Raw genomic sequence first — 23,614 nt, 5'->3', positions numbered from 1 at the left:
TTATTATGTCGTTTAGATTTTGTTTCACAATAGATTAAATAGGACTATGGATTAAAGCATTAAACGTCAATGGCCATTCTAAGCTAAATGTGCCTGCTCTCGTCAGATCGCAGAAGTTACACAGCTTAAGGCCTCGCTAGTACCAGTGTGGGAGACTGTCTGGGAATCCGTGGTGTGGTTGACTTTTTATTATGTTGTTTAGATTTTGTTTCACAATAGATTAAATAGGACTATGGATTAAGGCTTTTAATGTCAATGGCCATTCTAAGCTGAATGTGCCTGCTCTCGTCAGATCGCAGAAGTTACACAGCTTAAGGCCTCGCTAGTACCAGTGTGGGAGACTGTCTGGGAATCCGTGGCTCGGTTGACTTTTTATTATGTCGTTTAGATTTTGTTTCACAATCGATTAAAAAGGACTATGGATTAAAGCATTTAATGTCAATGGCCATTCTAAGCTGAATGTGCCTGCTCTCGTCAGATCGCAGAAGTTACACTGCTTAAGGCCTCGCTAGTACCAGTGTGGGAGACTGTCTAGGAATCCGTGGTGCGGTTGAATTTTTATTATGTCGTTTAGATTTTGTTTCACAATCGATTAAAAAGGACTATGGATTAAAGCATTTAATGTCAATGGCCATTCTAAGCTGAATGTGCCTGCTCTCGTCAGAACGCAGAAGTTACATAGCTTAAGTCCTCGCTAGTACCAGTGTGGGAGACTGTCTGGGAATCCGTGGTGCGGTTGACTTTTTATTATGTTGTTTAGATTTTGTTTCACAATAGATTAAATAGGACTATGGATTAAGGCTTTTAATGTCAATGGCCATTCTAAGCTGAATGTGCCTGCTCTCGTCAGATCGCAGAAGTTACACAGCTTAAGGCCTCGCTAGTACCAGTGTGGGAGACTGTCTGGGAATCCGTGGTGCGGTTGACTTTTTATTATGTCGTTTAGATTTTGTTTCACAATCGATTAAAAAGGACTATGGATTAAAGCATTTAAAGTCAATGCTCATTCTAAGCTGGATGTGCCTGCTCTCGTTAGATCGCAGAAGTTACACAGCTAAACGCCTCGCTAGTACCAGTGTGGGAGACTGTCTGGGAATCCGTGGTGCGGTTGACTTTTTATTATGTCGTTTAGATTTTGTTTCACAATAGATTAAATAGGACTATGGATTAAAGCATTTAACGTCAATGGCCATTCTAAGCTGGATGTGCCTGCTCTCGTCCAAACGCAGAAGTTACGCAGCTTAAGGCCTCGCTAGTACCAGTGTGGGAGACTGTCTGGGAATCCGTGGTGCGGTTGAGTTTTTATTATGTCGTTTAGATTTTTTTTCACAATCGATTAAAAAGGACTATGGATTAAAGCCTTTAATGTCAATGGCCATTCTAAGCTGAATGTGCCTTCTCTCGTCAGATCGCAGAAGTTACACAGCTTAAGGCCTCGCTAGTACTAGTGTGGGAGACTGTCTGTGGTGCGGTTGACTTTTTATTATGTCGTTTAGATTTTGTTTCACAATCGATTAAAAAGGACTATGGATTAAAGCATTTAATGTCAATGGCCATTCTAAGCTGAATGTGCCTGCTCTCGTCAGATCGCAGAAGTTACCCAGCTTAAGGCCTCGCTAGTAACAGTGTGGGAGACTGTCCCGGAATCCGTTGTGCGGTTGAATTTTTATTATGTCGTTTAGATTTTGTTTCACAATCGATTAAATAGGACTATGGATTAAGGCTTTTAATGTCAATGCCCATTCTAAGCTGAATGTGCCTGCTCTCGTCAGATCGCAGAAGTTACACAGCTTAACGCCTCGCTAGTACCAGTGTGGGAAACTGTCTGGGAATCCGTGGTGCGGTTGACTTTTTATTATGTTTTTAGATTTTGTTTCACAATAGATTAAATAGGACTATGGATTAAGGCTTTTAATGTCAATGGCCATTCTAAGCTGAATGTGCCTGCTCTCGTCAGATCGCAGAAGTTACACAGCTTAAGGCCTCGCTAGTACCAGTGTGGGAGACTGTCTGGGAATCCGTGGTGCGGTTGGCTTTTTATTATGTCGTTTAGATTTTGTTTCACAATCGATTAAAAACGACTGTGGATTAAAGCATTTAATGTCAATGGCTATTCTAAGCTGAATGTGCCTGCCCTCGTTAGATCGCAGAAGTTACACAGCTTAACGCCTCGCTAGTACCAGTGTGGGAGACTGTCTGGGAATCCGTGGTGCGGTTGACTTTTTATTATGAAATTTAGATTTTGTTTCACAATAGATTAAATAGGACTATGGATTAAAGCATTTAACGTCAATGGCCATTCTAAGCTGAATGTGCCTGCTCTAGTCAGAACGCAGAAGTTACACAGCTTAAGGCCTCGCTAGTACCAGTGTGGGAGACTGTCTGGGAATCCGTGGTGCAGTTGAATTTTTATTATGTCGTTTAGATTTTGTTTCACAATCGATTAAAAAGGACTATGGATTAAAGAATTTAATGTAAATGGCCATTCTAAGCTGAATGTCCCTGCTCTCGTCAGATCGCAGAAGTTACACAGCTTAAGGCCTCGCTAGTACCAGTGTGGGAGACTGTCTGGGAATCCGTGGTGCGGTTGACTATTTATTATGTTGTTTAGATTTTGTTTCACAATAGATTAAATAGGACTATGGATTAAGGCTTTTAATGTCAATGGCCATTCTAAGCTGAATGTGCCTGCTCTCGTCAGATCGCAGAAGTTACACAGCTTAACGCCCCGCTAGTACCAGTGTGGGAGACTGTCTGGGAATCCGTGGTGCGGTTGAATTTTTATTATGTCGTTTAGATTTTGTTTCACAATCGATTAAAAAGGACTATGGATTAAAGCATTTAATGTCAATGGCCATTCTAAGCTGAATGTCCCTGCCCTCGTCAGATCGCAGAAGTTACACAGCTTAAGGCCTCGCTAGTACCAGTGTGGGAGACTGTCTGGGAATCCGTGGTGCGGTTGACTTTTTATTATGTCGTTTAGATTTTGTTTCACAATCGATTAAAAAGGACTATGGATTAAAGCATTTAATGTCAATGGCCATTCTAAGCTGAATGTGCCTGCTCTCGTCAGATCGCAGAAGTTACACAGCTTAAGGCCTCGCTAGTACCAGTGTGGGAGACTGTCTGGGAATCCGTGGTGCGGTTGACTTTTTATTATGTCGTTTAGATTTTGTTTCACAATCGATTAAAAAGGACTATGGATTAAAGCATTTAATGTCAATGGCCATTCTAAGCTGAATGTGCCTGCTCTCGTCAGATCGAAGAAATTACACAGCTTAAGGCCTCGCTAGTACCAGTCTGGGAGACTGTCTGGGAATCCGTGGTGCGGTTGACTTTTTATTATGTTGTTTAGATTTTGTTTCACAATAGATTAAATAGGACTATGGATTAAAGCATTTAACGTTAATGGCCATTCTAAGCTGAATGTGCCTGCTCTCGTCAGAACGCAGAAGTTACACAGCTTAAGGCCTCGCTAGTACCAGTGTGGGAGACTGTCTGGGAATCCGTGGTGCGGTTGACTTTTTATTATGTCGTTTAGATTTTGTTTCACAATCGATTAAAAAGGACTATGGATTAAAGCATTTAATGTCAATGGCCATTCTAAGCTGAATGTGCCTGCTCTCGTCAGATCGCAGAAGTTACACAGCTTAAGGCCTCGCTAGTACTAGTGTGGGAGACTGTCTGGGAATCCGTGGTGCGGTTGACTTTTTATTATGTCGTTTAGATTTTGTTTCACAATCGATTAAAAAGGACTATGGATTAAAGCATTTAATGTCAATGGCCAATCTAAGCTGAATGTGCCTGCTCTCGTCAGATCGCAGAAGTTACCCAGCTTAAGGCCTCGCTAGTACCAGTGTGGGAGACTGTCTCGGAATCCGTTGTGCGGTTGAATTTTTATTATGTCGTTTAGATTTTGTTTCACAATCGATTAAAAAGGACTATGGATTAAACCATTTAATGTCAATGGCCATTCTAAGCTGAATGTCCCTGCTCTCGTCAGATCGCAGAAGTTACACAGCTTAAGGCCTCGCTAGTACCAGTGTGGGAGACTGTCTCGGAATCCGTGGTGCGGTTGACTTTTTATTATGTTGTTTAGATTTTGTTTCACAATAGATTAAATAGGACTATGGATTAAGGCTTTTAATGTCAATGGCCATTCTAAGCTGAATGTGCCTGCTCTCGTCAGATCGCAGAAGTTACACAGCTTAAGGCCTCGCTAGTACCAGTGTGGGAGACTGTCTGGGAATCCGTGGTGCGGTTGACTTTTTATTATGTCGTTTAGATTTTGTTTCACAATCGATTAAAAAGGACTATGGATTAAAGCATTTAACGTCAATGCTCATTCTAAGCTGAATGTGCCTGCTCTCGTTAGATCGCAGAAGTTACACAGCTTAACGCCTCGCTAGTACCAGTGTGGGAGACTGTCTGGGAATCCGTGGTGCGGTTGCCTTTTTATTATGTCGTTTAGATTTTGTTTCACAATAGATTAAATAGGACTATGGATTAAAGCGTTTAACGTCAATGGCCATTCTAAGCTGAATGTCCCTGCTCTCGTCAGATCGCAGAAGTTACACAGCTTAAGGCCTCACTAGTACCAGTGTGGGAGACTGTCTGGGAATCCGTGGTGCGGTTGACTTTTTATTATGTTGTTTAGATTTTGTTTCACAATAGATTAAATAGGACTATGGATTAAGGCTTTTAATGTCAATGGCCATTCTAAGCTGAATGTGCCTGCTCTCGTCAGATCGCAGAAGTTACACAGCTTAAGGCCTCGCTAGTACCAGTGTGGGAGACTGTCTGGGAATCCGTGGTGCAGTTGACTTTTTATTATGTCGTTTAGATTTTGTTTCACAATCGATTAAAAAGGACTATGGATTAAAGCATTTAATGTCAATTGCCATTCTAAGCTGAATGTGCCTGCCCTCGTTAGATCGCAGAAGTTACACAGCTTAAGGCCTCGCTAGTACCAGTGTGGGAGACTGTCTGGGAATCCGTGGTGCGATTGACTTTTTATTATGTCGTTTAGATTATGTTTCACAATAGATTAAATAGGACTATGGATTAAAGCATTTAACGTCAATAGCCATTCTAAGCTGAATGTGCCTGCTCTCGTCAAAACGCAGAAGTTACACAGCTTAAGGCCTCGCTAGTACCAGTGTGGGAGACTGTCTGGGAATCCGTGGTGCGGTTGAATTTTTATTATGTCGTTTAGATTTTGTTTCACAATCGATTAAAAAGGACTATGGATTAAAGCATTTAATGTCAATGGCCATTCTAAACTGAATGTCCCTTCTCTCGTCAGATCGCAGAAGTTACACAGCTTAAGGCCTCGCTAGTACCAGTGTGGGAGACTGTCTGGGAATCCATGGTGCGGTTGACTTTTTATTATGTTGTTTAGATTTTGCTTCACAATAGATTAAATAGGACTATGGATTAAGGCTTTTAATGTCAATGGCGATTCTAAGCTGAATGTGCCTGCTCTCGTCAGATCGCAGAAGTTACACAGCTTAAGGCCTCGCTAGTACCAGTGTGGGAGACTGTCTGGGAATCCGTGGTGCGGTTGACTTTTTATTATGTCGTTTAGATTTTGTTTCACAATCGATTAAAAAGGACTATGGATTAAAGCATTTAAAGTCAATGCTCATTCTAAGCTGAATGTGCCTACTCTCGTTAGATCGCAGAAGTTACACAGCTTAACGCCTCGCTAGTACCAGTGTGGGAGACTGTCTGGGAATCCGTGGTGCGGTTGACTTTTTATTATGTCGTTTAGATTTTGTTTCACAATAGATTAAATAGGACTATGGATTAAAGCATTTAACGTCAATGGCCATTCTAAGCTGAATGTGCCTGCTCTCGTCCGAACGCAGAAGTTACACAGCTTAAGGCCTCGCTAGTACCAGTGTGGGTGACTGTCTGGGAATCCGTGGTGCGGTTGAGTTTTTATTATGTCGTTTAGATTTTGTTTCACAATCGATTAAAAAGGACTATGGATTAAAGCCTTTAATGTCAATGGCCATTCTCAGCTGAATGTCCCTGCTCTCGTCAGATCGCAGAAGTTACACAGCTTAAGGCCTCGCTGGTACCAGTGTGGGAGACTGTCTGGGAATGCGTGGTGCGGTTGACTTTTTATTATGTCGTTTAGATTTTGTTTCACAATCCATTAAAAAGGACTATGGATTAAAGCATTTAATGTCAATGGCCATTCTAAGCGGAATGTGCCTGCTCTCGTTAGATCGCAGAAGTTACACAGCTTAACGCCTCGCTAGTACCAGTGTGGGTGACTGTCTGGGAATCCGTGGTGCGGTTGACTTTTTATTATGTCGTTTAGATTTTTTTTCACAATAGATTAAATAGGACTATGGATTAAAGCATTTAACGTCAATGGCCATTCTAAGCTGAATGTGCCTGCTCTCATCAGATCGCAGAAGTTACACAGCTTAAGGCCTCGCTAGTACCAGTGTGGGAGACTGTCTGGGAATCCGTGGTGCGGTTGACTTTTTATTATGTTGTTTAGATTTTGTTTCACAATAGATAAAATAGGACTATGGATTAAGGCTTTTAATGTCAATGGCCATTCTAAGCTGAATGTGCCTGCTCTCGTCAGAGCGCAGAAGTTACACAGCTTAAGGCCTCGGTAGTACCAGTGTGGGAGACTGTCTGGGAATCCGTGGTGCGGTTGACTTTTTATTATGTCGTTTAGATTTTGTTTCACAATCGATTAAAAAGGACTATGGATTAAAGCATTTATTGTTAATGGCCATTCTAAGCTGAATGTGCCTGCTCTCGTTAGATCGCAGAAGTTACACAACTTAACGCCTCCCTAGTACCAGTGTGGGAGACTGTCTGGGAATCCGTGGTGCGGTTGACTTTTTATTATGTCGTTTAGATTTTGTTTCACAATAGATTAAATAGGACTATGGATTAAATCATTTAACGTCAATGGCCAGTCTAAGCTGAATGTGCCTGCACTCGTCAGATCGCAGAAGTTACACAGCTTAAGGCCTCGCTAGTACCAGTGTGGGAGACTGTCTGGGAATCCGTGGTGCGGTCAACTTTTTATTATGTTGTTTAGATTTTGTTTCACAATAGATTAAATAGGACTATGGATTAAGGCTTTTAATGTCAATGGCCATTCTAAGCTGAATGTGCCTGCTCTCGTCAGATCACAGAAGTTACACAGCTTAACGCCTCGCTAGTACCAGTGTGGGAGACTGTCTGGGAATCCGTGGTGCTGTTGAAATTTGATTATGTCGTTTAGATTTTGTTTCACAATCGATTAAAAAGGACTATGGATTAAAGCATTTAATGTCAATGGCCATTCTAAGCTGAATGTCCGTGCTCTCGTCAGATCGCAGAAGTTACACAGCTTAAGGCCTCGCTAGTACCAGTGTGGGAGACTGGCTGGGAATCCGTGGTGCGGTTTACTTTTTATTATGTCGTTTAGATTTTGTTTCACAATCGATTAAAAAGGACTATGGATTAAAGCATTTAATGTCAATGGCCATTCTAAGCTGAATGTGCCTGCTCTCGTCAGATCGCATAAGTTACACAGCTTAAGGCCTCGCTAGTACCAGTGTGGGAGACTGTCTGGGAATCCGTGGTGCGGTTGACTTTTTATTATGTCGTTTAGATTTTGTTTCACAATCGATTAAAAAGGACTATGGATTAAAGCATTTAATGTCAATGGCCATTCTAAGCTGAATGTGCCTGCTCTCGTCAGATCGCAGAAGTTACACAGCTTAAGGCCTCGCTAGTACCAGTGTGGGAGACTGTCTGGGAATCCGTGGTGCGGTTGACTTTTTTTTATGTCGTTTAGATTATGTTTCACAATAGATTAAATAGGACTATGGATTAAAGCATTTAACGTCAATAGCCATTCTAAGCTGAATGTGCCTGCTCTCGTCAGAACGCAGAAGTTACTCAGCTTAAGGCCTTGCTAGTACCAGTGTGGGAGACTGTCTGGGAATCCGTGGTGTGGTTGAATTTTTATTATGTCGTTTAGATTTTGTTTCACAATCGATTAAAAAGGACTATGGATTAAAGCCATTAATGTCAATGGCCATTCTAAGCTGAATGTGCCTGCTCTCGTCAGATCGCAGAAGTTACACAGCTTAAGGCCTCGCTAGTACCAGTGTGGGAGACTGTCTGGGAATCCGTGGTGTGGTTGACTTTTTATTATGTCGTTTAGTTTTTGTTTCACAATCGATTAAAAAGGGCTATGGATTAAAGCATTTAATGTCAATGGCCATTCTAAGCTGAATGTGCCTGCTCTCGTCAGATCGCAGAAGTTACACAGCTTAAGGCCTCGCTAGTACCAGTGTGGGAGACTGTCTGGGAATCCGTGGTGCGGTTGACTTTTTATTATGTCGTTTAGATTTTGTTTCACAATAGATTAAATAGGACTATGGATTAAAGCATTTAACGTCAATGGCCATTCTAAGCTGAATGTGCCTGCTCTCGTCAAATCGCAGAAGTTACACAGCTTAAGGCCTCGCTAGTACCAATGTGGGAGACTGTCTGGGAATCCGTGGTGCGGTTGACTTTTTATTATGTCGTTTAGATTTTGTTTCACAATAGATTAAATAGGACTATGGATTAAAGCATTTAACGTCAATGGCCATTCTAAGCTGAATGTCCCTGCTCTCGTCAGAACGCAGAAGTTACACAGCTTAAAGCCTCGCTAGTACCAGTGTGGGAGACTGTCTGGGAATCCGTGGTGCGGTTGACTTTTTATTATGTCGTTTAGATTTTGTTTCACAGTCGATTAAAAAGGACTATGGATTAAAGCATTCAATGTCAATGGCCATTCTAAGCTGAATGTGCCTGCTCTCGTCAGATCGCAGAAGTTACACAGCTTAAGGCCTCACTAGTACCAGTGTGGGAGACTGTCTGGGAATCCGTGGTGCGGTTGACTTTTTATTATGTCGTTTAGATTATGTTTCACAATAGATTAAATAGGACTATGGATTAAAGCATTTAACGCCAATAGCCATTCTAAGCTGAATGTGCCTGCTCTCGTCAGAACGCAGAAGTTACACAGCTTAAGGCCTCGCTAGTACCAGTGTGGGAATCCGTGGTGCGGTTGAATTTTTATTATGTCGTTTAGATTTTGTTTCACAATCGATTAAAAAGGACTATGGATTAAAGCATTTAATGTCAATGGCCATTCTAAACTGAATGTCCCTGCTCTCGTCAGATCGCAGAAGTTACACAGCTTAAGGCCTCGCTAGTACCAGTGTGGGAGACTGTCTGGGAATCCATGGTGCGGTTGACTTTTTATTATGTTGTTTAGATTTTGTATCACAATAGATTAAATAGGACTATGGATTAAGGCTTTTAATGTCAATTGCCATTCTAAGCTGAATGTGCCTGCTCTCGTCAGATCGCAGAAGTTACACAGCTTAAGGCCTCGCTAGTACCAGTGTGGGAGACTGTCTGGGAGTCCGTGGTGCGGTTGACTTTTTATTATGTCGTTTAGATTTTGTTTCACAATCGATTAAAAAGGACTATGGATTAAAGCATTTAATGTTAATGGCCATTCTAAGCTGAATGTGCCTGCTCTCGTTAGATCGCAGAAGTTACACAGCTTAACGCCTTCCTAGTACCAGTGTGGGAGACTGTCTGGGAATCCGTGGTGCGGTTGACTTTTTATTATGTCGTTTAGATTTTGTTTCACAATAGATTAAATAGGACTATGGATTAAACCATTTAACGTCAATGGCCATTCTAAGCTGAATGTGCCTGCTCTCGTCAGATAGCAGAAGTTACCCAGCTTAAGGCCTCGCTAGTACCAGTGTGGGAGACTGTCTCGGAATCCGTTGTGCGGTTGAATTTTTATTATGTCGTTTAGATTTTGTTTCAGAATCGATTAAAAAGGACTATGGATTAAAGCATTTCATGTCAATGGCCATTCTAAGCTGAATGTCCCTGCTCTCGTCAGATCGCAGAAGTTACACAGCTTAAGGCCTCGCTAGTACCAGTGTGGGAGACTGTCTGGGAATCCGTGGTGCTGTTGACTTTTTATTATGTCGTTTAGATTTTGTTTCACAATCGATTAAAAAGGACTATGGATTAAAGCATTTAATGTCAATGGCCATTCTAAGCTGAATGTGCCTGCTCTCGTCAGATCGCAGAAGTTACACAGCTTAAGGCCTCGCTAGTACCTGTGTGGGAGACTGTCTTGGAATCCGTGGTGCGGTTGACTTTTTATTATGTCGTTTAGATTTTGTTTCACAATCGATTAAAAAGGACTATGGATTAAAGCATTTAACGTCAATGGCCATTCTAAGCTGAATGTGCCTGCTCTCGTCAGAACGCAGAAGTTACATAGCTTAAGTCCTCGCTAGTACCAGTGTGGGAGACTGTCTGGGAATCCGTGGTGCGGTTGACTTTTTATTATGTTGTTTAGATTTTGTTTCACAATAGATTAAATAGGACTATGGATTAAGGCTTTTAATGTCAATGGCCATTCTAAGCTGAATGTGCATGCTCTCGTCAGATCGCAGAAGTTACACAGCTTAAGGCCTCCCTAGTACCAGTGTGGGAGACTGTCTGGGAATCCGTGGTGCGGTTGACTTCATATTATGTCGTTTAGATTTTGTTTCACAATCGATTAAAAAGGACTATGGATTAAAGCATTTAAAGTCAATGGCCATTCTAAGCTGAATGTGCCTGCTCTCGTTAGATCGCAGAAGTTACACAGCGTAACGCCTCGCTAGTACCAGTGTGGGAGACTGTCTGGGAATCCGTGGTGCGGTTGACTTTTTATTATGTCGTTTAGATTTTGTTTCACAATAGATTAAATAGGACTATGGATTAAAGCATTTAACGTCAATGGCCATTCTAAGCTGAATGTGCCTGCTCTCGTCAGATCGCAGAAGTTACACAGCTTAAGGCCTCGCTAGTACCAGTGTGGGAGACTGTCTGGGAATCCGTGGTGCTGTTGACTTTTTATTATGTCGTTTAGATTTTGTTTCACAATCGATTAAAAAGGACTATGGATTAAAGCATTTAATGTCAATGGCCATTCTAAGCTGAATGTGCCTGCTCTCGTCAGATCGCAGAAGTTACACTGCTTAAGGCCTCGCTAGTACCAGTGTGGGAGACTGTCTAGGAATCCGTGGTGCGGTTGAATTTTTATTATGTCGTTTAGATTTTGTTTCACAATCGATTAAAAAGGACTATGGATTAAAGCATTTAACGTCAATGGCCATTCTAAGCTGAATGTGCCTGCTCTCGTCAGAACGCAGAAGTTACATAGCTTAAGTCCTCGCTAGTACCAGTGTGGGAGACTGTCTGGGAATCCGTGGTGCGGTTGACTTTTTATTATGTTGTTTAGATTTTGTTTCACAATAGATTAAATAGGACTATGGATTAAGACTTTTAATGTCAATGGCCATTCTAAGCTGAATGTGCCTGCTCTCGTCAGATCGCAGAAGTTACACAGCTTAAGGCCTCGCTAGTACCAGTGTGGGAGACTGTCTGGGAATCCGTGGTGCGGTTGGCTTTTTATTATGTCGTTTAGATTTTGTTTCACAATCGATTAAAAAGGACTATGGATTAAAGCATTTAAAGTCAATGCTCATTCTAAGCTGGATGTGCCTGCTCTCGTTAGATCGCAGAAGTTACACAGCTAAACGCCTCGCTAGTACCAGTGTGGGAGACTGTCTGGGAATCCGTGGTGCGGTTGACTTTTCATTATGTCGTTTAGATTTTGTTTCACAATAGATTAAATAGGACTATGGATTAAAGCATTTAACGTCAATGGCCATTCTAAGCTGAATGTGCCTGCTCTCGTCCGAACGCAGAAGTTACACAGCTTAAGCCCTCGCTAGTACCAGTGTGGGAGACTGTCTGGGAATCCGTGGTGCGGTTGACTTTTTATTATGTCGTTTAGATTTTGTTTCACAATCGATTAAAAAGGACTATGGATTAAAGCATTTAATGTCAATGGCCATTCTAAGCTGAATGTCCCTGCTCTCGTCAGATCGCGGAAGTTACACAGCTTAAGGCCTCGCTAGTACCAGTGTGGGAGACTGTCTGGGAATCCGTGGTGCTGTTGACTTTTTATTATGTCGTTTAGATTTTGTTTCACAATCGATTAAAAAGGACTATGGATTAAAGCATTTAATGTCATTGGCCATTCTAAGCTGAATGTGCCTGCTCTCGTCAGATCGCAGAAGTTACACATCTTAAGGCCTCGCTAGTACCAGTGTGGGAGACTGTCTGGGAATCCGTGGTGCGGTTGACTTTTTATTATGTCGTTTAGATTTTGTTTCACAATCGATTAAAAAGGACTATGGATTAAAGCATTTAAAGTCAATGCTCATTCTAAGCTGAATGTGCCTGCTCTCATTAGATCGCAGAAGTTACACAGCTTAACGCCTCGCTAGTACCAGTGTGGGAGACTGTCTGGAAATCCGTGGTGCGGTTGACTTTTTATTATGTCGTTTAGATTTTGTTTCACAATAGATTAAATAGGACTATGGATTAAAGCATTTAACGTCAATGGCCATTCTAAGCTGAATGTGCCTGCTCTCGTCCCAACGCAGAAGTTACACAGCTTAAGGCCTCGCTAGTACCAGTGTGGGAGACTGTCTGGGAATCCGTGGTGCGGTTCACTTTTTATTATGTCGTTTCGATTTTGTTTCACAATCGATTAAAAAGGACTATGGATTAAAGCATTTAATGTCAATGGCCATTCTAAGCTGAATGTGCCTGCTCTGGTTAGATCGCAGAAGTTACACAGCTTAACGTCTCGCTAGTACCAGTGTGGGTTACTGTCTGGGAATCCGTGGTGCGGTTGACTTTTTATTATGTCGTTTAGATTTTGTTTCACAATCGATTAAAAAGGACTATGGATTAAAGCATTTAATGTCAATGGCCATTCTAAGCTGAATGTGCCTGCTCTCGTCAGATTGCAGAAGTTACACTGCTTAAGGCCTCCCTAGTACCAGTGTGGGAGACTGTCTAGGAATCCGTGGTGCGGTTGAATTTTTATTATGTCGTTTAGATTTTGTTTCACAATCGATTAAATAGGACTATGGATTAAAGCATTTAACGTCAATGGCCATTCTAAGCTGAATGTGCCTGCTCTCGTCAGATCGCAGAAGTTACACAGCTTAAGGCCTCGCTAGTACCAGTGTGGGAGACTGTCTGGGAATCCGTGGTGCGGTTGACTTTTTATTATGTTGTTTAGATTTTGTTTCACAATAGATTAAATAGGACTATGGATTAAGGCTTTTAATGTCAATGGCCATTCTAAGCTGAATGTGCCTGCTCTCGTCAGATCGCAGAAGTTACACAGCTTAAGGCCTCGCTAGTACCAGTGTGGGAGACTGTCTGGGAATCCGTGGTTCGGTTGACTTTTTATTATGTCGTTTAGATTTTGTTTCACAATCGATTAAAAAGGACTATGGATTAAAGCATTTAATGTCAATGGCCATTCTAAGCTGAATGTGCCTGCTCTCGTCAGATTGCAGAAGTTACACTGCTTAAGGCCTCCCTAGTACCAGTGTGGGAGACTGTCTAGGAATCCGTGGTGCGGTTGAATTTTTATTATGTCGTTTAGATTTTGTTTCACAATCGATTAAAAAGGACTATGGATTAAAGCATTTAACGTCAATGGCCATTCTAAGCTGAATGTGCCTGCTCTCGTCAGAACGCAGAAGTTACATAGCTTAAGTCCTCGCTAGTACCAGTGTGGGAGACTGTCTGGGAAGCCGTGGTGCGGTTGACTTTTTATTATGTTGTTTAGATTTTGTTTCACAATAGATTAAATAGGACTATGGATTAAGACTTTTAATGTCAATGGCCATTCTAAGCTGAATGTGCCTGCTCTCGTCAGATCGCAGAAGTTACACAGCTTAAGGCCTCGCTAGTACCAGTGTGGGAGACTGTCTGGGAATCCGTGGTGCGGTTGACTTTTTATTATGTCGTTTAGATTTTGTTTCACAATCGATTAAAAAGGACTATGGATTAAAGCATTTAAAGTCAATGCTCATTCTAAGCTGGATGTGCCTGCTCTCGTTAGATCGCAGAAGTTACACAGCTAAACGCCTCGCTAGTACCAGTGTGGGAGACTGTCTGGGAATCCGTGGTGCGGTTGACTTTTTATTATGTCGTTTAGATTTTGTTTCACAATAGATTAAATAGGACTATGGATTAAAGCATTTAACGTCAATGGCCATTCTAAGCTGAATGTGCCTGCTCTCGTCCGAACGCAGAAGTTACACAGCTTAAGGCCTCGCTAGTACCAGTGTGGGAGACTGTCTGGGAATCCGTGGTGCGGTTGAGTTTTTATTATGTCGTTTAGATTTTTTTTCACAATCGATTAAAAAGGACTATGGATTAAAGTCTTTAATGTCAATGGCCATTCTAAGCTGAATGTGCCTGCTCTCGTCAGATCGCAGAAGTTACACAGCTTAAGGCCTCGCTAGTACTAGTGTGGGAGACTGTCTGTGGTGCGGTTGACTTTTTATTATGTCGTTTAGATTTTGTTTCACAATCGATTAAAAAGGACTATGGATTAAAGCATTTAATGTCAATGGCCATTCTAAGCTGAATGTGCCTGCTCTCGTCAGATCGCAGAAGTTACCCAGCTTAAGGCCTCGCTAGTACCAGTGTGGGAGACTGTCCCGGAATCCGTTGTGTGGTTGAATTTTTATTATGTCGTTTAGATTTTGTTTCACAATCGATTAAAAAGGACTATGGATTAAACCATTTAATGTCAATGGCCATTCTAAGCTGAATGTCCCTGCTCTCGTCAGATCGCAGAAGTTACACAGCTTAAGGCCTCGCTAGTACCAGTGTGGGAGACTGTCTGGGAATCCGTGGTGCTGTTGACTTTTTATTATGTCGTTTAGATTTTGTTTCACAATCGATTAAAAAGGACTATGGATTAAAGCATTTAATGTCAATGGCCATTCTAAGCTGAATGTGCCTGCTCTCGTCAGATCGCAGAAGTTACACAGCTTAAGGCCTCGCAAGTACCAGTGTGGGAGACTGTCTGGGAATCCGTGGTGCGGTTGACTTTTTATTATGTCGTTTAGATTTTGTTTCACAATCGATTAAAAAGGAATATGGATTAAAGCATTTAATGTCAATGGCCATTCTAAGCTGAATGTCCCTGCTCTCTTCAGATCGCAGAAGTTACACAGCTTAAGGCCTCGCTGGTACCAGTGTGGGAGACTGTCTGGGAATGTGTGGTGCGGTTGACTTTTTATTATGTTGTTTAGATTTTGTTTCACAATAGATTAAATAGGACTATGGATTAAAGCTTTTAATGTTAATGCCCATTCTAAGCTGAATGTGCCTGCTCTCGTCAGATCGCAGAAGTTACACAGCTTAACTCCTCGCTAGTACCAGTGTGGGAAACTGTCTGGGAATCCGTGGTGCGGTTGACTTTTTATTATGTTTTTAGGTTTTGTTTCACAATAGATTAAATAGGACTATGGATTAAGGCTTTTAATGTCAATGGCCATTCTAAGCTGAATGTGCCTGCTCTCGTCAGATCGCAGAAGTTACACAGCTTAAGGCCTCGCTAGTACCAGTGTGGGAGACTGTCTGGGAATCCGTGGTGCGGTTGACTTTTTATTATGTCGTTTAGATTTTGTTTCACAATCGATTAAAAAGGACTGTGGATTAAAGCATTTAATGTCAATGGCTATTCTAAGCTGAATGTGCCTGCCCTCGTTAGATCGCAGAAGTTACACAGCTTAACGCCTCGCTAGTACCAGTGTGGGAGACTGTCTGGGAATCCGTGGTGCGGTTGACTTTTTATTATGTCGTTTAGATTTTGTTTCACAATAGATTAAATAGGACTATGGATTAAAGCATTTAACGTCAATGGCCATTCTAAGCTGAATGTGCCTGCTCTAGTCAGAACCCAGAAGTTACACAGCTTAAGGCCTCGCTAGTACCAGTGTGGGAGACTGTCTGGGAATCCGTGGTGCAGTTGAATTTTTATTATGTCGTTTAGATTTTGTTTCACAATCGATTAAAAAGGACTATGGATTAAAGAATTTAATGTAAATGGCCATTCTAAGCTGAATGTCCCTGCTCTCGTCAGATCGCAGAAGTTACACAGCTTAAGGCCTCGCTAGTACCAGTGTGGGAGACTGTCTGGGAATCCGTGGTGCGGTTGACTTTTTATTATGTTGTTTAGATTTTGTTTCACAATAGATTAAATAGGACTATGGATTAAGGCTTTTAATGTCAATGGCCATTCTAAGCTGAATGTGCCTGCTCTCGTCAGATCGCAGAAGTTACACAGCTTAACGCCCAGCTAGTACCAGTGTGGGAGACTGTCTGGGAATCCGTGGTGCGGTTGAATTTTTATTATGTCGTTTAGATTTTGTTTCACAATCGATTAAAAAGGACTATGGATTAAAGCATTTAATGTCAATGGCCATTCTAAGCTGAATGTCCCTGCTCTCGTCAGATCGCAGAAGTTACACAGCTTAAGGCCTCGCTAGTAACAGGGTGGGAGACTGTCTGGGAATCCGTGGTGCGGTTGACTTTTTATTATGTCGTTTAGATTTTGTTTCACAATCGATTAAAAAGGACTATGGATTAAAGCATTTAATGTCAATGGCCATTCTAAGCTGAATGTGCCTGCTCTCGTCAGATCGCAGAAGTTACACAGCTTAAGGCCTCGCTAGTACCAGTGTGGGAGACTGTCTGGGAATCCGTGGTGCGGTTGACTTTTTATTATGTCGTTTAGATTTTGTTTCACAATCGATTAAAAAGGACTATGGATTAAAGCATTTGATGTCAATGGCCATTCTAAGCTGAATGTGCCTGCTCTCGTCAGATCGCAGAAATTACACAGCTTAAGGCCTCGCTAGTACCAGTGTGGGAGACTGTCTGGGAATCCGTGGTGCGGTTGACTTTTTATTATGTTGTTTAGATTTTGTTTCACAATAGATTAAATAGGACTATGGATTAAAGCATTTAACGTCAATGGCCATTCTAAGCTGAATGTGCCTGCTCTCGTCAGAACGCAGAAGTTACACAGCTTAAGGCCTCGCTAGTACCAGTGTGGGAGACTGTCTGGGAATCCGTGGTGCGGTTGACTTTTTATTATGTCGTTTAGATTTTGTTTCACAATCGATTAAAAAGGACTATGGATTAAAGCATTTAACGTCAATGGCCATTCTAAGCTGAATGTGCCTGCTCTCGTCAGATCGCAGAAGTTACACAGCTTAAGGCCTCGCTAGTACCAGTGTGGGAGCATGTCTGGGAATCCGTGGTGCGGTTGACTTTTTATTATGTCGTTTAGATTTTGTTTCACAATAGATTAAATAGGACTATGGATTAAAGTATTTAACGTCAATGGCCATTCTAAGCTGAATGTGCCTGCTCTCGTCAAATCGCAGAAGTTACACAGCTTAAGGCCTCGCTAGTACCAGTGTGGGAGACTGTCTGGGAATCCGTGGTGCGGTTGACGTTGTATTATGTCGTTTAGATTTTGTTTCACAATAGATTAAATAGGACTATGGATTAAAGCATTTAACGTCAATGGCCATTCTAAGCTGAATGTCCCTGCTCTCGTCAGAACGCAGAAGTTACACAGCTTAAGGCCTCGCTAGTACCAGTGTGGGAGACTGTCTGGGAATCCGTGGTGCGGTTGACTTTTTATTATGTCGTTTAGATTTTGTTTCACAATCGATTAAAAAGGACTATGGATTAAAGCATTCAATGTCAATGGCCATTCTAAGCTGAATGTGCCTGCTCTCGTCAGATCGCAGAAGTTACACAGCTTTAGGCCTCACTAGTACCAGTGTGGGAGACTGTCTGGGAATCCGTGGTGCGGTTGACTTTTTATTATGTTGTTTAGATTTTGTTTCACAATAGATTAAATAGGACTATGGATTAAGGCTTTTAATGTCAATGGCCATTCTAAGCTGAATGTGCCTGCTCTCGTCAGATCGCAGAAGTTACACAGCTTAAGGCCTCGCTAGTGCCAGTGTGGGAGACTGTCTGGGAATCCGTGGTGCGGTTGACTTTTTATTATGTCGTTTCGATTTTGTTTCACAATCGATTAAAAAGGACTATGGATTAAAGCATTTAATGTCAATTGCCATTCTAAGCTGAATGTGCCTGCCCTCGTTAGATCGCAGAAGTTACACAGCTTAACGCCTCGCTAGTACCAGTGTGGGAGACTGTCTGGGAATCCGTGGTGTGGTTGACTTTTTATTATGTCGTTTAGATTATGTTTCACAATAGATTAAATAGGACTATGGATTAAAGCATTTAACGTCAATAGCCATTCTAAGCTGAATGTGCCTGCTCTCGTCAGAAAGCAGAAGTTAGACAGCTTAAGGCCTCGCTAGTTCCAGTGTGGGAGACTGTCTGGGAATCCGTGGTGCGGTTGAATTTTTATTATGTCGTTTAGATTTTGTTTCACAATCGATTAAAAAGGACTATGGATTAAAGCATTTAATGTCAATGGCCATTCTAAACTGAATGTCCCTGCTCTCGTCAGATCGCAGAAGTTACACAGCTTGAGGCCTCGCTAGTACCAGTGTGGGAGACTGTCTGGGAATCCGTAGTGCGGTTGACTTTTTATTATGTCGTTTAGATTTTGTTTCACAATCGATTAAAAAGGACTATGGATTAAAGGATTTAATGTCAATGGCCATTCTAAGCTGAATGTGCCTGCTCTCGTCAGATCGCAGAAGTTACCCAGCTTAAGGCCTCGCTAGTACCAGTGTGGGAGACTGTCTCGGAATCCGTTGTGCGGTTGAATTTTTATTATGTCGTTTAGATTTTGTTTCACAATCGATTAAAAAGGACTATGGATTAAAGCATTTAATGTCAATGGCCATTCTAAGCTGAATGTGCCTGCGCTCGTCAGATCGCAGAAGTTACACAGCTTAAGGCCTCGCTAGTACCAGTGTGGGAGACTGTCTGGGAATCCGTGGTGCGGTTGACTTTTTATTATGTCGTTTAGATTTTGTTTCACAATCGATTAAAAAGGACTATGGATTAAAGCATTTAACGTCAATGGCCATTCTAAGCTGAATGTGCCTGCTCTCGTCAGAACGCAGAAGTTACATAGCTTAAGTCCTCGCTAGTACCAGTGTGGGAGACTGTCTGGGAATCCGTGGTGCGGTTGACTTTTTATTATGTTGTTTAGATTTTGTTTCACAATAGATTAAATAGGACTATGGATTAAGGCTTTTAATGTTAATGGCCATTCTAAGCTGAATGTGCCTGCTCTCGTCAGATCGCAGAAGTTACACAGCTTAAGGCGTCGCTAGTACCAGTGTGGGAGACTGTCTGGGAATCCGTGGTGCGGTTGACTTTTTATTATGTCGTTTAGATTTTGTTTCACAATAGATTAAATAGGACTATGGATTAAAGCATTTAACGTCAATGGCCATTCTAAGCTGAATGTGCCTGCTCTCGTCCGAACGCAGAAGTTACACAGCTTAAGGCCTCGCTAGTACCAGTGTGGGTGACTGTCTGGGAATCCGTGGTGCGGTTGAGTTTTTATTATGTCGTTTAGATTTTGTTTCACAATCGATTAAAAAGGACTATGGATTAAAGCCTTTAATGTCAATGGCCATTCTCAGCTGAATGTCCCTGCTCTCGTCAGATCGCAGAAGTTACACAGCTTAAGGCCTCGCTGGTACCAGTGTGGGAGACTGTCTGGGAATGCGTGGTGCGGTTGCCTTTTTATTATGTCGTTTAGATTTTGTTTCACAATCCATTAAAAAGGACTATGGATTAAAGCATTTAATGTCAATGGCCATTCTAAGCGGAATGTGCCTGCTCTCGTTAGATCGCAGAAGTTACACAGCTTAACGCCTCGCTAGTACCAGTGTGGGTGACTGTCTGGGAATCCGTGGTGCGGTTGACTTTTTATTATGTCGTTTAGATTTTTTTTCACAATAGATTAAATAGGACTATGGATTAAAGCATTTAACGTCAATGGCCATTCTAAGCTGAATGTGCCTGCTCTCGTCAGATCGCAGAAGTTACACAGCTTTAGGCCTCACTAGTACCAGTGTGGGAGACTGTCTGGGAATCCGTGGTGCGGTTGACTTTTTATTATGTTGTTTAGATTTTGTTTCACAATAGATTAAATAGGACTATGGATTAAGGCTTTTAATGTCAATGGCCATTCTATGCTGAATGTGCCTGCTCTCGTCAGATCGCAGAAGTTACACAGCTTAAGGCCTCGCTAGTGCCAGTGTGGGAGACTGTCTGGGAATCCGTGGTGCGGTTGACTTTTTATTATGTCGTTTCGATTTTGTTTCACAATCGATTAAAAAGGACTATGGATTAAAGCATTTAATGTCAATTGCCATTCTAAGCTGAATGTGCCTGCCCTCGTTAGATCGCAGAAGTTACACAGCTTAACGCCTCGCTAGTACCAGTGTGGGAGACTGTCTGGGAATCCGTGGTGTGGTTGACTTTTTATTATGTCGTTTAGATTATGTTTCACAATAGATTAAATAGGACTATGGATTAAAGCATTTAACGTCAATAGCCATTCTAAGCTGAATGTGCCTGCTCTCGTCAGAAAGCAGAAGTTAGACAGCTTAAGGCCTCGCTAGTTCCAGTGTGGGAGACTGTCTGGGAATCCGTGGTGCGGTTGAATTTTTATTATGTCGTTTAGATTTTGTTTCACAATCGATTAAAAAGGACTATGGATTAAAGCATTTAATGTCAATGGCCATTCTAAACTGAATGTCCCTGCTCTCGTCAGATCGCAGAAGTTACACAGCTTGAGGCCTCGCTAGTACCAGTGTGGGAGACTGTCTGGAAATCCGTGGTGCGGTTAACTTTTTATTATGTTGTTTAGATTTTGTTTCACAATAGATTAAATAGGACTATGGATTAAGGCTTTTAATGTTAATGGCCATTCTAAGCTGAATGTGCCTGCTCTTGTCAGATAGCAGAAGTTACACAGCTTAAGGCCTCGCTAGTACCAGTGTGGGAGACTGTCTGGGAATCCGTGGTGCGGTTTACTTTTTATTATGTCGTTTAGATTTTGTTTCACAATCGATTAAAAAGGACTATGGATTAAAGCATTTAATGTTAATGGCCATTCTAAGCTGAATGTGCCTGCTCTCGTTAGATCGCAGAAGTTACACAGCTTAACGCCTCCCTAGTACCAGTGTGGGAGACTGTCTGGGAATCCGTAGTGCGGTTGACTTTTTATTATGTCGTTTAGATTTTGTTTCACAATCGATTAAAAAGGACTATGGATTAAAGCATTTAATGTCAATGGCCATTCTAAGCTGAATGTGCCTGCTCTCGTCAGATCGCAGAAGTTACCCAGCTTAAGGCCTCGCTAGTACCAGTGTGGGAGACTGTCTCGGAATCCGTTGTGCGGTTGAATTTTTATTATGTCGTTTAGATTTTGTTTCACAATCGATTAAAAAGGACTATGGATTAAAGCATTTAATGTCAATGGCCATTCTAAGCTGAATGTGCCTGCGCTCGTCAGATCGCAGAAGTTACACAGCTTAAGGCCTCGCTAGTACCAGTGTGGGAGACTGTCTGGGAATCCGTGGTGCGGTTGACTTTTTATTATGTCGTTTAGATTTTGTTTCACAATCGATTAAAAAGGACTATGGATTAAAGCATTTAACGTCAATGGCCATTCTAAGCTGAATGTGCCTGCTCTCGTCAGAACGCAGAAGTTACATAGCTTAAGTCCTCGCTAGTACCAGTGTGGGAGACTGTCTGGGAATCCGTGGTGCGGTTGACTTTTTATTATGTTGTTTAGATTTTGTTTCACAATAGATTAAATAGGACTATGGATTAAGGCTTTTAATGTTAATGGCCATTCTAAGCTGAATGTGCCTGCTCTCGTCAGATCGCAGAAGTTACACAGCTTAAGGCGTCGCTAGTACCAGTGTGGGAGACTGTCTGGGAATCCGTGGTGCGGTTGAGTTTTTATTATGTCGTTTAGATTTTGTTTCACAATAGATTAAATAGGACTATGGATTAAAGCATTTAACGTCAATGGCCATTCTAAGCTGAATGTGCCTGCTCTCGTCCGAACGCAGAAGTTACACAGCTTAAGGCCTCGCTAGTACCAGTGTGGGTGACTGTCTGGGAATCCGTGGTGCGGTTGAGTTTTTATTATGTCGTTTAGATTTTGTTTCACAATCGATTAAAAAGGACTATGGATTAAAGCCTTTAATGTCAATGGCCATTCTCAGCTGAATGTCCCTGCTCTCGTCAGATCGCAGAAGTTACACAGCTTAAGCCCTCGCTGGTACCAGTGTGGGAGACTGTCTGGGAATGCGTGGTGCGGTTGCCTTTTTATTATGTCGTTTAGATTTTGTTTCACAATCCATTAAAAAGGACTATGGATTAAAGCATTTAATGTCAATGGCCATTCTAAGCGGAATGTGCCTGCTCTCGTTAGATCGCAGAAGTTACACAGCTTAACGCCTCGCTAGTACCAGTGTGGGTGACTGTCTGGGAATCCGTGGTGCGGTTGACTTTTTATTATGTCGTTTAGATTTTTTTTCACAATAGATTAAATAGGACTATGGATTAAAGCATTTAATGTCAATGGCCATTCTAAGCTGAATGTGCCTGCTCTCGTCAGATCGCAGAAGTTACACAGCTTAAGGCCTCGCTAGTACCAGTGTGGGAGACTGTCTGGGAATCCGTGGTGTGGTTGACTTTTTATTATGTTGTTTAGATTTTGTTTCACAATAGATAAAATAGGACTATGGATTAAGGCTTTTAATGTCAATGGCCATTCTAAGCTGAATGTGCCTGCTCTCGTCAGATCGCAGAAGTTACACAGCTTAAGGCCTCGGTAGTACCAGTGTGGGAGACTGTCTGGGAATCCGTGGTGCGGTTGACTTTTTATTATGTCGTTTAGATTTTGTTTCACAATCGATTAAAAAGGACTATGGATTAAAGCATTTAACGTCAATGGCCATTCTAAGCTGAATGTGCCTGCTCTCGTCAGAACGCAGAAGTTACATAGCTTAAGTCCTCGCTAGTACCAGTGTGGGAGACTGTCTGGGAATCCGTGGTGCGGTTGACTTTTTATTATGTCGTTTAGATTTTGTTTCACAATAGATTAAATAGGACTATGGATTAAAGCATTTAACGTCAATGGCCATTCTAAGCTGAATGTGCCTGCTCTCGTCCGAACGCAGAAGTTACACAGCTTAAGGCCTCGCTAGTACCAGTGTGGGTGACTGTCTGGGAATCCGTGGTGCGGTTGAGTTTTTATTATGTCGTTTAGATTTTGTTTCACAATCGATTAAAAAGGACTATGGATTAAAGCCTTTAATGTCAATGGCCATTCTCAGCTGAATGTCCCTGCTCTCGTCAGATCGCAGAAGTTACACAGCTTAAGGCCTCGCTGGTACCAGTGTGGGAGACTGTCTGGGAATGCGTGGTGCGGTTGACTTTTTATTATGTCGTTTAGATTTTGTTTCACAATCCATTAAAAAGGACTATGGATTAAAGCATTTAATGTCAATGGCCATTCTAAGCGGAATGTGCCTGCTCTCGTTAGATCGCAGAAGTTACACAGCTTAACGCCTCGCTAGTACCAGTGTGGGTGACTGTCTGGGAATCCGTGGTGCGGTTGACTTTTTATTATGTCGTTTAGATTTTT

The 23,614-nt window shown here is 41.9% G+C and overlaps 86 pseudogenes; all 86 read left to right on the top strand.

Moving 5' to 3' along the window:
- The first annotated feature begins 65 nt into the window (after positions 1-65).
- On the top strand, positions 66-184 carry LOC142667989 (5S ribosomal RNA; annotated as a pseudogene).
- A 253-nt stretch (positions 185-437) lies between these two features.
- On the top strand, positions 438-556 carry LOC142668368 (5S ribosomal RNA; annotated as a pseudogene).
- A 67-nt stretch (positions 557-623) lies between these two features.
- LOC142667915 (5S ribosomal RNA) lies at positions 624-742 on the top strand (annotated as a pseudogene).
- Positions 743-809: 67 nt separating this feature from the next.
- On the top strand, positions 810-928 carry LOC142668615 (5S ribosomal RNA; annotated as a pseudogene).
- Positions 929-1,181: 253 nt separating this feature from the next.
- Positions 1,182-1,300, top strand: LOC142667976 (5S ribosomal RNA; annotated as a pseudogene).
- A 616-nt stretch (positions 1,301-1,916) lies between these two features.
- On the top strand, positions 1,917-2,035 carry LOC142668715 (5S ribosomal RNA; annotated as a pseudogene).
- Positions 2,036-2,288: 253 nt separating this feature from the next.
- Positions 2,289-2,407, top strand: LOC142668197 (5S ribosomal RNA; annotated as a pseudogene).
- A 67-nt stretch (positions 2,408-2,474) lies between these two features.
- Positions 2,475-2,593, top strand: LOC142667818 (5S ribosomal RNA; annotated as a pseudogene).
- A 67-nt stretch (positions 2,594-2,660) lies between these two features.
- On the top strand, positions 2,661-2,779 carry LOC142668480 (5S ribosomal RNA; annotated as a pseudogene).
- Positions 2,780-2,846: 67 nt separating this feature from the next.
- Positions 2,847-2,965, top strand: LOC142667878 (5S ribosomal RNA; annotated as a pseudogene).
- Positions 2,966-3,032: 67 nt separating this feature from the next.
- LOC142668614 (5S ribosomal RNA) lies at positions 3,033-3,151 on the top strand (annotated as a pseudogene).
- A 67-nt stretch (positions 3,152-3,218) lies between these two features.
- On the top strand, positions 3,219-3,337 carry LOC142668137 (5S ribosomal RNA; annotated as a pseudogene).
- Positions 3,338-3,404: 67 nt separating this feature from the next.
- On the top strand, positions 3,405-3,523 carry LOC142668674 (5S ribosomal RNA; annotated as a pseudogene).
- A 67-nt stretch (positions 3,524-3,590) lies between these two features.
- LOC142667737 (5S ribosomal RNA) lies at positions 3,591-3,709 on the top strand (annotated as a pseudogene).
- A 253-nt stretch (positions 3,710-3,962) lies between these two features.
- LOC142667783 (5S ribosomal RNA) lies at positions 3,963-4,081 on the top strand (annotated as a pseudogene).
- A 67-nt stretch (positions 4,082-4,148) lies between these two features.
- Positions 4,149-4,267, top strand: LOC142668613 (5S ribosomal RNA; annotated as a pseudogene).
- A 253-nt stretch (positions 4,268-4,520) lies between these two features.
- Positions 4,521-4,639, top strand: LOC142668809 (5S ribosomal RNA; annotated as a pseudogene).
- A 67-nt stretch (positions 4,640-4,706) lies between these two features.
- On the top strand, positions 4,707-4,825 carry LOC142668659 (5S ribosomal RNA; annotated as a pseudogene).
- Positions 4,826-5,078: 253 nt separating this feature from the next.
- Positions 5,079-5,197, top strand: LOC142668238 (5S ribosomal RNA; annotated as a pseudogene).
- A 253-nt stretch (positions 5,198-5,450) lies between these two features.
- LOC142668838 (5S ribosomal RNA) lies at positions 5,451-5,569 on the top strand (annotated as a pseudogene).
- A 253-nt stretch (positions 5,570-5,822) lies between these two features.
- Positions 5,823-5,941, top strand: LOC142668774 (5S ribosomal RNA; annotated as a pseudogene).
- A 67-nt stretch (positions 5,942-6,008) lies between these two features.
- Positions 6,009-6,127, top strand: LOC142668057 (5S ribosomal RNA; annotated as a pseudogene).
- A 67-nt stretch (positions 6,128-6,194) lies between these two features.
- LOC142668468 (5S ribosomal RNA) lies at positions 6,195-6,313 on the top strand (annotated as a pseudogene).
- A 67-nt stretch (positions 6,314-6,380) lies between these two features.
- Positions 6,381-6,499, top strand: LOC142668926 (5S ribosomal RNA; annotated as a pseudogene).
- Positions 6,500-6,566: 67 nt separating this feature from the next.
- On the top strand, positions 6,567-6,685 carry LOC142667970 (5S ribosomal RNA; annotated as a pseudogene).
- A 439-nt stretch (positions 6,686-7,124) lies between these two features.
- On the top strand, positions 7,125-7,243 carry LOC142668477 (5S ribosomal RNA; annotated as a pseudogene).
- Positions 7,244-7,310: 67 nt separating this feature from the next.
- Positions 7,311-7,429, top strand: LOC142668417 (5S ribosomal RNA; annotated as a pseudogene).
- A 67-nt stretch (positions 7,430-7,496) lies between these two features.
- On the top strand, positions 7,497-7,615 carry LOC142667842 (5S ribosomal RNA; annotated as a pseudogene).
- A 67-nt stretch (positions 7,616-7,682) lies between these two features.
- Positions 7,683-7,801, top strand: LOC142668612 (5S ribosomal RNA; annotated as a pseudogene).
- A 67-nt stretch (positions 7,802-7,868) lies between these two features.
- Positions 7,869-7,987, top strand: LOC142668296 (5S ribosomal RNA; annotated as a pseudogene).
- Positions 7,988-8,054: 67 nt separating this feature from the next.
- Positions 8,055-8,173, top strand: LOC142668823 (5S ribosomal RNA; annotated as a pseudogene).
- A 67-nt stretch (positions 8,174-8,240) lies between these two features.
- LOC142668610 (5S ribosomal RNA) lies at positions 8,241-8,359 on the top strand (annotated as a pseudogene).
- A 67-nt stretch (positions 8,360-8,426) lies between these two features.
- On the top strand, positions 8,427-8,545 carry LOC142668014 (5S ribosomal RNA; annotated as a pseudogene).
- Positions 8,546-8,612: 67 nt separating this feature from the next.
- Positions 8,613-8,731, top strand: LOC142667843 (5S ribosomal RNA; annotated as a pseudogene).
- A 67-nt stretch (positions 8,732-8,798) lies between these two features.
- On the top strand, positions 8,799-8,917 carry LOC142668694 (5S ribosomal RNA; annotated as a pseudogene).
- Positions 8,918-9,158: 241 nt separating this feature from the next.
- LOC142668336 (5S ribosomal RNA) lies at positions 9,159-9,277 on the top strand (annotated as a pseudogene).
- Positions 9,278-9,344: 67 nt separating this feature from the next.
- On the top strand, positions 9,345-9,463 carry LOC142668676 (5S ribosomal RNA; annotated as a pseudogene).
- A 439-nt stretch (positions 9,464-9,902) lies between these two features.
- On the top strand, positions 9,903-10,021 carry LOC142668394 (5S ribosomal RNA; annotated as a pseudogene).
- A 67-nt stretch (positions 10,022-10,088) lies between these two features.
- LOC142668990 (5S ribosomal RNA) lies at positions 10,089-10,207 on the top strand (annotated as a pseudogene).
- A 67-nt stretch (positions 10,208-10,274) lies between these two features.
- LOC142667913 (5S ribosomal RNA) lies at positions 10,275-10,393 on the top strand (annotated as a pseudogene).
- Positions 10,394-10,460: 67 nt separating this feature from the next.
- On the top strand, positions 10,461-10,579 carry LOC142668280 (5S ribosomal RNA; annotated as a pseudogene).
- Positions 10,580-10,832: 253 nt separating this feature from the next.
- On the top strand, positions 10,833-10,951 carry LOC142668969 (5S ribosomal RNA; annotated as a pseudogene).
- Positions 10,952-11,018: 67 nt separating this feature from the next.
- Positions 11,019-11,137, top strand: LOC142668366 (5S ribosomal RNA; annotated as a pseudogene).
- Positions 11,138-11,204: 67 nt separating this feature from the next.
- LOC142667912 (5S ribosomal RNA) lies at positions 11,205-11,323 on the top strand (annotated as a pseudogene).
- A 67-nt stretch (positions 11,324-11,390) lies between these two features.
- On the top strand, positions 11,391-11,509 carry LOC142668714 (5S ribosomal RNA; annotated as a pseudogene).
- Positions 11,510-11,762: 253 nt separating this feature from the next.
- Positions 11,763-11,881, top strand: LOC142668916 (5S ribosomal RNA; annotated as a pseudogene).
- A 67-nt stretch (positions 11,882-11,948) lies between these two features.
- On the top strand, positions 11,949-12,067 carry LOC142669000 (5S ribosomal RNA; annotated as a pseudogene).
- Positions 12,068-12,134: 67 nt separating this feature from the next.
- LOC142668114 (5S ribosomal RNA) lies at positions 12,135-12,253 on the top strand (annotated as a pseudogene).
- Positions 12,254-13,064: 811 nt separating this feature from the next.
- On the top strand, positions 13,065-13,183 carry LOC142668609 (5S ribosomal RNA; annotated as a pseudogene).
- Positions 13,184-13,622: 439 nt separating this feature from the next.
- LOC142667875 (5S ribosomal RNA) lies at positions 13,623-13,741 on the top strand (annotated as a pseudogene).
- A 67-nt stretch (positions 13,742-13,808) lies between these two features.
- Positions 13,809-13,927, top strand: LOC142668608 (5S ribosomal RNA; annotated as a pseudogene).
- A 253-nt stretch (positions 13,928-14,180) lies between these two features.
- Positions 14,181-14,299, top strand: LOC142668834 (5S ribosomal RNA; annotated as a pseudogene).
- A 431-nt stretch (positions 14,300-14,730) lies between these two features.
- LOC142668271 (5S ribosomal RNA) lies at positions 14,731-14,849 on the top strand (annotated as a pseudogene).
- A 67-nt stretch (positions 14,850-14,916) lies between these two features.
- Positions 14,917-15,035, top strand: LOC142668765 (5S ribosomal RNA; annotated as a pseudogene).
- Positions 15,036-15,102: 67 nt separating this feature from the next.
- On the top strand, positions 15,103-15,221 carry LOC142668281 (5S ribosomal RNA; annotated as a pseudogene).
- Positions 15,222-15,473: 252 nt separating this feature from the next.
- On the top strand, positions 15,474-15,592 carry LOC142668606 (5S ribosomal RNA; annotated as a pseudogene).
- A 439-nt stretch (positions 15,593-16,031) lies between these two features.
- Positions 16,032-16,150, top strand: LOC142667817 (5S ribosomal RNA; annotated as a pseudogene).
- A 253-nt stretch (positions 16,151-16,403) lies between these two features.
- LOC142668959 (5S ribosomal RNA) lies at positions 16,404-16,522 on the top strand (annotated as a pseudogene).
- A 67-nt stretch (positions 16,523-16,589) lies between these two features.
- On the top strand, positions 16,590-16,708 carry LOC142668605 (5S ribosomal RNA; annotated as a pseudogene).
- A 67-nt stretch (positions 16,709-16,775) lies between these two features.
- LOC142667847 (5S ribosomal RNA) lies at positions 16,776-16,894 on the top strand (annotated as a pseudogene).
- Positions 16,895-16,961: 67 nt separating this feature from the next.
- On the top strand, positions 16,962-17,080 carry LOC142668902 (5S ribosomal RNA; annotated as a pseudogene).
- Positions 17,081-17,147: 67 nt separating this feature from the next.
- On the top strand, positions 17,148-17,266 carry LOC142668325 (5S ribosomal RNA; annotated as a pseudogene).
- A 253-nt stretch (positions 17,267-17,519) lies between these two features.
- LOC142668043 (5S ribosomal RNA) lies at positions 17,520-17,638 on the top strand (annotated as a pseudogene).
- Positions 17,639-17,705: 67 nt separating this feature from the next.
- LOC142668682 (5S ribosomal RNA) lies at positions 17,706-17,824 on the top strand (annotated as a pseudogene).
- A 67-nt stretch (positions 17,825-17,891) lies between these two features.
- On the top strand, positions 17,892-18,010 carry LOC142667798 (5S ribosomal RNA; annotated as a pseudogene).
- A 439-nt stretch (positions 18,011-18,449) lies between these two features.
- On the top strand, positions 18,450-18,568 carry LOC142668483 (5S ribosomal RNA; annotated as a pseudogene).
- A 253-nt stretch (positions 18,569-18,821) lies between these two features.
- Positions 18,822-18,940, top strand: LOC142667794 (5S ribosomal RNA; annotated as a pseudogene).
- A 67-nt stretch (positions 18,941-19,007) lies between these two features.
- LOC142667911 (5S ribosomal RNA) lies at positions 19,008-19,126 on the top strand (annotated as a pseudogene).
- A 67-nt stretch (positions 19,127-19,193) lies between these two features.
- On the top strand, positions 19,194-19,312 carry LOC142668095 (5S ribosomal RNA; annotated as a pseudogene).
- A 67-nt stretch (positions 19,313-19,379) lies between these two features.
- LOC142668773 (5S ribosomal RNA) lies at positions 19,380-19,498 on the top strand (annotated as a pseudogene).
- Positions 19,499-19,565: 67 nt separating this feature from the next.
- Positions 19,566-19,684, top strand: LOC142668382 (5S ribosomal RNA; annotated as a pseudogene).
- A 67-nt stretch (positions 19,685-19,751) lies between these two features.
- Positions 19,752-19,870, top strand: LOC142668466 (5S ribosomal RNA; annotated as a pseudogene).
- Positions 19,871-19,937: 67 nt separating this feature from the next.
- LOC142668681 (5S ribosomal RNA) lies at positions 19,938-20,056 on the top strand (annotated as a pseudogene).
- Positions 20,057-20,123: 67 nt separating this feature from the next.
- On the top strand, positions 20,124-20,242 carry LOC142668226 (5S ribosomal RNA; annotated as a pseudogene).
- A 625-nt stretch (positions 20,243-20,867) lies between these two features.
- On the top strand, positions 20,868-20,986 carry LOC142668543 (5S ribosomal RNA; annotated as a pseudogene).
- A 439-nt stretch (positions 20,987-21,425) lies between these two features.
- Positions 21,426-21,544, top strand: LOC142667792 (5S ribosomal RNA; annotated as a pseudogene).
- A 67-nt stretch (positions 21,545-21,611) lies between these two features.
- LOC142667910 (5S ribosomal RNA) lies at positions 21,612-21,730 on the top strand (annotated as a pseudogene).
- Positions 21,731-21,797: 67 nt separating this feature from the next.
- LOC142668503 (5S ribosomal RNA) lies at positions 21,798-21,916 on the top strand (annotated as a pseudogene).
- Positions 21,917-21,983: 67 nt separating this feature from the next.
- On the top strand, positions 21,984-22,102 carry LOC142668772 (5S ribosomal RNA; annotated as a pseudogene).
- A 253-nt stretch (positions 22,103-22,355) lies between these two features.
- Positions 22,356-22,474, top strand: LOC142668465 (5S ribosomal RNA; annotated as a pseudogene).
- A 67-nt stretch (positions 22,475-22,541) lies between these two features.
- LOC142668822 (5S ribosomal RNA) lies at positions 22,542-22,660 on the top strand (annotated as a pseudogene).
- A 67-nt stretch (positions 22,661-22,727) lies between these two features.
- On the top strand, positions 22,728-22,846 carry LOC142668704 (5S ribosomal RNA; annotated as a pseudogene).
- A 67-nt stretch (positions 22,847-22,913) lies between these two features.
- On the top strand, positions 22,914-23,032 carry LOC142667908 (5S ribosomal RNA; annotated as a pseudogene).
- A 67-nt stretch (positions 23,033-23,099) lies between these two features.
- On the top strand, positions 23,100-23,218 carry LOC142668771 (5S ribosomal RNA; annotated as a pseudogene).
- A 67-nt stretch (positions 23,219-23,285) lies between these two features.
- LOC142668055 (5S ribosomal RNA) lies at positions 23,286-23,404 on the top strand (annotated as a pseudogene).
- A 67-nt stretch (positions 23,405-23,471) lies between these two features.
- On the top strand, positions 23,472-23,590 carry LOC142668464 (5S ribosomal RNA; annotated as a pseudogene).
- The last annotated feature ends 24 nt before the right edge of the window (positions 23,591-23,614 follow it).

The sequence above is a fragment of the Rhinoderma darwinii genome (assembly GCF_050947455.1).
Source record: "Rhinoderma darwinii isolate aRhiDar2 chromosome 1 unlocalized genomic scaffold, aRhiDar2.hap1 SUPER_1_unloc_11, whole genome shotgun sequence".
NCBI lineage: Eukaryota > Metazoa > Chordata > Amphibia > Anura > Rhinodermatidae > Rhinoderma > Rhinoderma darwinii.
Note: the sequence above shows the minus strand (reverse complement) of the source record. Positions and strands in the feature narration are given on the sequence as shown.